This window comes from Gymnoscopelus microlampas (assembly GCF_963454915.1).
Source record: "Gymnoscopelus microlampas genome assembly, chromosome: 22".
In the NCBI taxonomy this organism is placed as follows: domain Eukaryota; kingdom Metazoa; phylum Chordata; class Actinopteri; order Myctophiformes; family Myctophidae; genus Gymnoscopelus; species Gymnoscopelus microlampas.
The window spans coordinates 20,952,007-20,959,655 of NC_139959.1; the positions used below are offsets into that span (position 1 = coordinate 20,952,007).

General features: G+C 39.8%; 1 long non-coding RNA gene across 1 annotated transcript; it reads right to left on the reverse strand.

Annotated features, from left to right (window-relative positions):
- Window positions 1-311: 311 nt before the first annotated feature.
- Window positions 312-6,745, reverse strand: LOC311038851. The gene is made up of 3 exons (XR_014600096.1): window positions 6,610-6,745; window positions 1,892-1,949; window positions 312-391 (listed from the first exon to the last, which is right to left on the reverse strand). It is a non-coding gene; the product is annotated as an uncharacterized lncRNA (long non-coding RNA).
- Between the last annotated feature and the right edge of the window lie 904 nt (window positions 6,746-7,649).

Below are 7,649 nucleotides of genomic sequence, written 5' to 3' on the forward strand. Positions count from 1 at the left end.
TAAAGTACCTGCCCACCACAGCATAGTGTAGGGATTTGAATCCACAGCAATGCATCTGGCTTTGTTGAGTGTCTATGGTATAGACATTCAACAAAGCCGGATAGCCATATAGCAGCCTGGTCTTAAAAAGGCAATGGCATCTGGCACGGTTATTGTTTTATTAATGTAATGCCCAAACCACACCTACAGTATGCATAATGTAACGGGTAGTGCAGGTGTTTTAGGGATAAGGCTGGTGTCAGAAGATAGCAACTTTTGCACGGGAACGTGCATATATCAATGATGAATTTCTAGCAAATTGACTTCTCACTGACCTTAACAGGGGTGTAGATATAGACAGTGCAGCAGTGCAGTCACACTGCTGATTCAGTTTGCCACCTCGAAAGTACACCTGTGTTCACAGAAAACCACACATTAAAATGCAAACAGTGGCTCAAGCATGCATGTCTACACACAGTAAGATGGATTTTTTTAATTGTGAATCGAGTTTCTAGGTTAAAGTATGAAGGAATAACGAGGTGCCAAAGTTTTATAACTCACGTTTTAAAAGTATTAAGTAAGTAGTAAGTATAAGTATTATTAAACATCTCAAACAAATTATTTCAAAGTAAAAAGTTCAAGCATGTGTGTCCACAGTAAGCAGATTTTTTTTAAATTGTGAATGGAGTTTCTAGGTGAAGGAGTTGTGAGGTACCACAAATAGAGGACAGAGGAGAACCAAGGGGCAAGTCTTAGATATTTACGATGAGGCCGACACGGAAGCTTATAAATGGCCAGAGTGAAGCTGTTTTACCCTGCGCCGACCTGCGGTGTCAGAAATAATTTATTTTAACGCAAGTGAATGGGTTTTTTGACAAACTTTAGACTAGATTTTCTTACTGTAATAAAAATTGTCATAAATTCTATATGCTTCCAGTCGCGAGTTTAAAGTCTCCTTTCAATCATCAGGATATGCGTTTTGCTAAATTGTGGTCCTATTTATTTTAAAATTAACGATAAAGTAGCTATTCTCTAGGCGGGGCGGGATGATTTGATTGACAAGCTACACAACCAATAGCATTCATTCCCCGCCCCCGCTCTTGATTGACAAGCTACCCAACCAATAATGGTCTGGTCTCATTCTGCAGGATATGACGCGATATGACGCGATATTGAAAGATGGCGGACCTACAGTCTTGGAACAATCGGCTTCATTTTCGGTCTGTAGAAAGCAGCGGAGTGGCTTTGTCCATCTCATTTATACAGTCTATGAGGAGAACTACAGTATGTTGTGCTCGCTGCTGCTGCAGCGAACCCACAACAAGGAAGTCAGAGCCTGCTTAGAGGCTCTGAGTAACCTAATGACCTGTCATGAACTCACACACATTATCAAGTTCTGTGAGGGCCATATACTGTAACTTAGTTCTGTACATACAAAAAGTAGAGAACTAAGGGACTAAAAGATACTGAAAGTTAAAACAGACAAAAAACTGTAGCCTATAATATTGAAAAATATATCTGCAAAGTGGCAATGCTCCGTTCCCATTGAAAAGCATTGGCTTAGACTTAAAGTTTGGTGTGACCATAGCCTAAATGTGCTTTCTGTGAAGATGCATACAGATCGCACCAAATGTTTTTGCCTGATTTGAACAGAAACTGTTGGTACGATTACAGCGAGTTAAAATATATCATGTTTTGATAATTATGGAACTTTTTTTATTCATTAAATATTAATAATATATACCAAGATCAAGACAGTTTTTTTCTACATTTCATAAATAATGTTACCCCTGTTATTATTTTCAAGTACATATAATTTACTCCTGAGTACTTGACATTCACTGAAGTTATTTTTACTTCATGATTCACTGGGTATAAATAATAATTAAATAGTGATTGAAATGGTACTCACTCTCATTCAACATCCAGATGTTGGTCCCAGCTGGTGACTGAGAGATGAATGAAGTGACCTGAACACAAGATAGACAGAGTTCTACCATCCACACACACATTTGGGACTAAAGATGACTGTAAATTATATTACAGTCATCTTAACTTAACACATCTGCGAGTGTTAATGTAGTACAGGGGTTCCCACACTTTTCAGCTCAAGACCCAAAAGATATTTGATGTCTCGGGACCCAAACTTAAAAATGTTCGGTGTGACTGCACCCTAAGTAATTTCAATCATCTCTTCATGACAGTGGCCACCTCTGGTAAAATTGCCTATACACTTATTGAAAAGATCATGCTATTCCCACCCCAGTTGTAGAATGGCTTATGTCAAGAGTGTGACTGTGGCCATTTTATTTTGCATAATGTTAAAGGTAGGGTGATATTTTGTGGTTAAAACAAAATGTATTTTTGTTAAAAGCACTATATTCTATATTCATTGCTATAGAGTGTTTGTTCAGTAACAGGGGTCTCCCTGTCTCTCTCCAGCTCTTTAATAATCAGAAAATAATACATTTTCAGGTAGGTGACCAAATTTCAGCCAATCAGGAGAGTATTCACCTTATTCCTGGCCATGCCCACCGTGGTTTACCAGTGTGCCCACCGTGGCCACACTGGTAAACAGTGCCATGTCTACTTATAATAAGCGATTCTGGGCTTGTTTTTAAGGTAGTTGCTTACTTGGGCTTGCTTCCTAATGTTTTTTAAACCAGTTGTTCCCAATTTTTTTCATGGCAAGGACCCCCAGATGTATTTGTCCGTGGACTGCCATTATGGGGTTAGAACAGACTCAAAATTATCTGTATCCGTGAAAGCAGATTTGTACTCGTAGAGGCAATTCGCAACAAACAGTCTGTAAGTGTAAATCAGATTTGTACTTGTAAAGTGCAATTTGTAACTCAAATATCAACATCTGTAACTCAAATATCAACATTTGTAACTCGTGTATCAACATTTGTAACTTGTGTATCAAGATTTGTAACTCGTGTATCAACATTTGTGTGTCAACTTATACATTTTAGAAGGAGATTTATGTGTGACTTTCCACCGATTTGTGTGAGTAATTATGAGACTCTTTTACCACACTGTTTTGTCATATGATTCGTAACTTGTAAAAAATAAAATCACCTATTTATGCAGAGTCATTTGTATTTGTGTATCTAAATGTACAACTCGTATATCAACATTTGTGTGTCAACTTAAGACATTATAAACGCAAATGTAGCTGTGACTAATTTTGAGACTATGCTGGTGTTCAAACAGTCTCATATATATTCGTATCTGTAAATAAGATTTGTACCTATTTTCACATTTGTAACTCAAATAACAACATCTGTATGTCATATATGAACATTTGTAAGTCAACTTTGAAATTATAAAACTAAATGTAGCTGTTAATGTACACGGATCTGTGTGACGAATTATGAGACTGTTGTCCCGTGTTAAATGCAAACAGATCTGTGACTCGTGTTGGGAGCAGTACCGAGTGCCTCCGCTAGATGGCGGTGTGAGTACACGATATGCTCGGCTACATGATTTGCTCGGGGTCCTGTGCTTGCTACCGACATCACACACTATGATTGGCTGTACGTCTGAACGATGACGTGCACATTGTGATTGGCTTGTGGCTTTTTTTCTTTTCAAAACTTTATTGAACACTGTTACAAATCACACAAATCAGTGTTACTTTATGGATAAGTCTTGTTTATTATTTTAAAATGAACGTCTTTTTCCAGTGGTAACCTATTTATATCATTGATATATTAAATAAGTTTGAAGAGGCTTAATGGTGATTATTTAGTGAATTATGGACAATGTGTTTGTTTTAACAGAACGTTTAGAACGTTTTAGTAAAAACGTTTTATAGAGGCTTGATTATTTAGTGAATTATGGATAATTTGTTTGTTTTAACATAACGTTAATAACGTTAACATAACGCGATAATATATTTGTGTCTCCATAATATTAATATATGATAATATATAATAATATATAAAGATGTCCCCTGGTTCTTTTTGAAAAATACAAAAAATCTTCTAAGTACAAAGTACCACCAGGTCTCTGCGGAGGGGGGTCCGTTCCACCCAACCACGTACCCAGGATCGGGGTGCCTCGGTCTGGGTAGAGAGGGACCGCCAAAGGGGGTCCTGGTTCTTTTTGAAAAATACAAAAAATCTTCTAAGGACAAACCAGGTCTCTGCGGAGGGGGTCCGCTCCACCCAACCACGTACCCAGGATCGGGGTGCCTCGGTCTGGGTATCTGGGTATTTTTCAACCTGGTGGTACTTTGTACGGTATATGGTAACCGGTCAGGTGGGCACAAAAACCAACTGGGCACACCGGACAACTGGGCACACAGCCGTCTGGGCACACAGGTCAACTGGGCACACAGTCAACTGGGCACACAAGACAGCTGGGCACACAGTCAACTGGGCACACTGTCAACTGGGCACACAAGACAACTGGGCACACAGTCAAGTGGGCACACAAGACAGCTGGGCACTCTGCTTTGATGTGCCCCCCCTTTCTATGAAATCCAGAGATTAGTGAACCCCTGCTGTGAATTGTCTGCTCCTGAGTTCCTGAGCAGACGCTCCTGAGTTCCCCTCCTCAGACAGCCGCATAATCACCCCCCTAGGGTTAGGATGAGAGTTAGGTATAGGCCTAGGATGTGACAGCTTCCACTGATTCAACCTAGTGGTCCCTCCCCACTGCTTACACCTAATGGCCCTCCTCCACTGAGTTCACCCGCATAATCACCCTCCACCCAGGTTAGGGTTAGGGTTTAGGGTTAGGGTTAGAATGTAAGAGTCTCCACCGATTCAACCTACACACACACACACACACACACACACACACACACACACACACACACACACACACACACACACACACACACACACACACACACACACACACACACACACACGGGAGAGGCAATACACAGCTCACAACAAATGGATGAGGATGCTGTCAGAACTGCAAGGACACACTGCAATACACTATCTCAGTAACAGACATTACACAATGTCTCCCACCGTCTCTCTCTCACAGTGGGGGGGCGGGGGGGTACTTAAATATCAAAGGAACACAAAAATCCTTGGTAGTCATACGGTGTGCCCAGATGTCCATGTGCCCAGTCATCTCGTGTGCCCAGATGTCCGTGTGCCCAGTCATCTCGTGTGCCCATATGTCCATGTGCCCATTCATCTCGTGTGCCCAGATGTCCGTATGCCCACTTATCCGGTGTGCCCAGTTGTCTAGAAACTTGTGTGCCCAGATGTCCAATGTGCCCACCTGACCGGTATTCTAAATAGGTTACCACTGGAAAAAGACGTTCATTTTAAAATAATAAACAAGACTTATCCATAAAGTAACACTGATTTGTGTGATTTGTAACAGTGTTCAATAAAGTTTTGAAAAGAAAAAAAGCCACAAGCCAATCACAATGTGCACGTCATCGTTCAGACGTACAGCCAATCATAGTGTGTGACGTCGGTAGCAAGCACAGGACCCCGAGCAAATCATGTAGCCGAGCATATCGTGTACTCACACCGCCATCTAGCGGAGGCACTCGGTACTGCTCCCAACACGAGTCACAGATCTGTTTGCATTTAACACGGGACAACAGTCTCATAATTCGTCACACAGATCCGTGTACATTAACAGCTACATTTAGTTTTATAATTTCAAAGTTGACTTGCAAATGTTCATATATGACATACAGATGTTGTTATTTGAGTTACAAATGTGAAAATAGGTACAAATCTTATTTACAGATACGAATATATATGAGACTGTTTGAACACCAGCATAGTCTCAAAATTAGTCACAGCTACATTTGCGTTTATAATGTCTTAAGTTGACACACAAATGTTGATTTACGAGTTGTACATTTAGATACACAAATACAAATGACTCTGCATAAATAGGTGATTTTATTTTTTACAAGTTACGAATCATATGACAAAACAGTGTGGTAAAAGAGTCTCATAATTACTCACACAAATCGGTGGAAAGTCACACATAAATCTCCTTCTAAAATGTATAAGTTGACACACAAATGTTGATACACAAGTTACAAATCTTGATACACAAGTTACAAATGTTGATACACGAGTTACAGATGTTGATATTTGAGTTACGAATTGCACTTTACTAGTACAAATCTGATTTACACTTACAGACTGTTTGTTGCGAATTGCCTCTACGAGTACAAATCTGCTTTCACGGATACAGATAATTTTGAGTCTGTTCTAACCCCATATGCCATCTGAAAATATTTTGTGCCAGGGACCCCCATACAAGATTTGTGTTGTTAACATATTTAAAAAATATTTAAATATTAAAAATATATATTTTTGGAAAATAGTAGATCCACATGACACGTTATGAGCTTGTAGATCTGCTATTTTCAAATAGCTGATGTAAAGTGGTAAAACTTAGCCTATAGACACTTCTTTTGAGCTTGATTCTGACATGTTCTGGAAAAGACGCGCTGAGATTGGCCAGTAGTCACTTTGATTGCCAGTTGTACCGAACGCTTACCCCTAAAATTGGTATCCCGACCTGAAAATGTATTTTCTGTTTATTAAAAAGCTGGAGAGACATGGAGACTCCTGTTACTGAACACTCTATAGCAATGGCCAGCCATAGCTGAGTGGTTAGTGAGCCCACCTGCGGAGCCAGAGCCCCTGGTTGTCCCAGGTAAGATTACAGGCCAGGCAACAACGTGTAGATGTGTATCCCTGAGCAAGACTCTTAACCGCTCAAAACTCTTAATCTCCCCGCGTGCCGCACAATGACTGCTCACTGCTCCTAGTGATTATGGGATGGGTAAATGCAGAAGACAAATTTCACGTATGTGCAAATACACAGTGGCAGACAGCGATTTATGTCAATAGTCATACATTTTCGGTGAAATGATTAAGAAATATCATATATGGTATTTAGTTTTCTGAAAAAATTACAATATTTTAGCAGGGTACAAATGATTATGCTATGCTACTGTATGTTCAATCTTTTTAAAAGGGTTGTGTTTTTATGTCTGATATTCTTTTTAAAACATTAAAAACTAATATTTACTCACAATCCATATTTTTTTTTATCCATCTGTACTTTGGATTGAACAGTATAGTCAACATATTAGTAGAGAAGATTGAGCATATATATTTTACTTTACATATGGATTATGTGTATTCATTGACTTACCGTGTTGTGTTGGTGTTGTGTAACAAGAAGAGACATGCAGAGGATGTTTTTTGCACCTTCTTTATGAACCCTATAAACCCCTCCCTCCTCTGACCATATCTGAGTCCACCCAATGTGAAGCTGTGTGTGTGTGTGTGTGTGTGTGTGTGTGTGTGTGTGCGTGCGTGCGTGCGTGCGTGCGTGCGTGCGTGCGTGCGTGCGTGCGTGCGTGCGTGCGTGCGTGTGCGCACACACACACACACACACACGCGTAATGATTTGGGACCCATTTTTTGATCCGTTTTTATGGGTCTTCAGTAAATATCCCATTAGCCTACTGTTGGATACAACAATATAAAGGAAATAAATAACAAAAAAAGCACCATCAATAAAGAACAGTATACAAAATTATACACCTATACAACTATCCTGCATTATGCAGAAAAACAACGCATGTGTCTTTGTCAACCCAGTGCAATCAGTGCAAGGAGCAAAGTGACAGTGTCCACAGTGCAATTAACAACAAT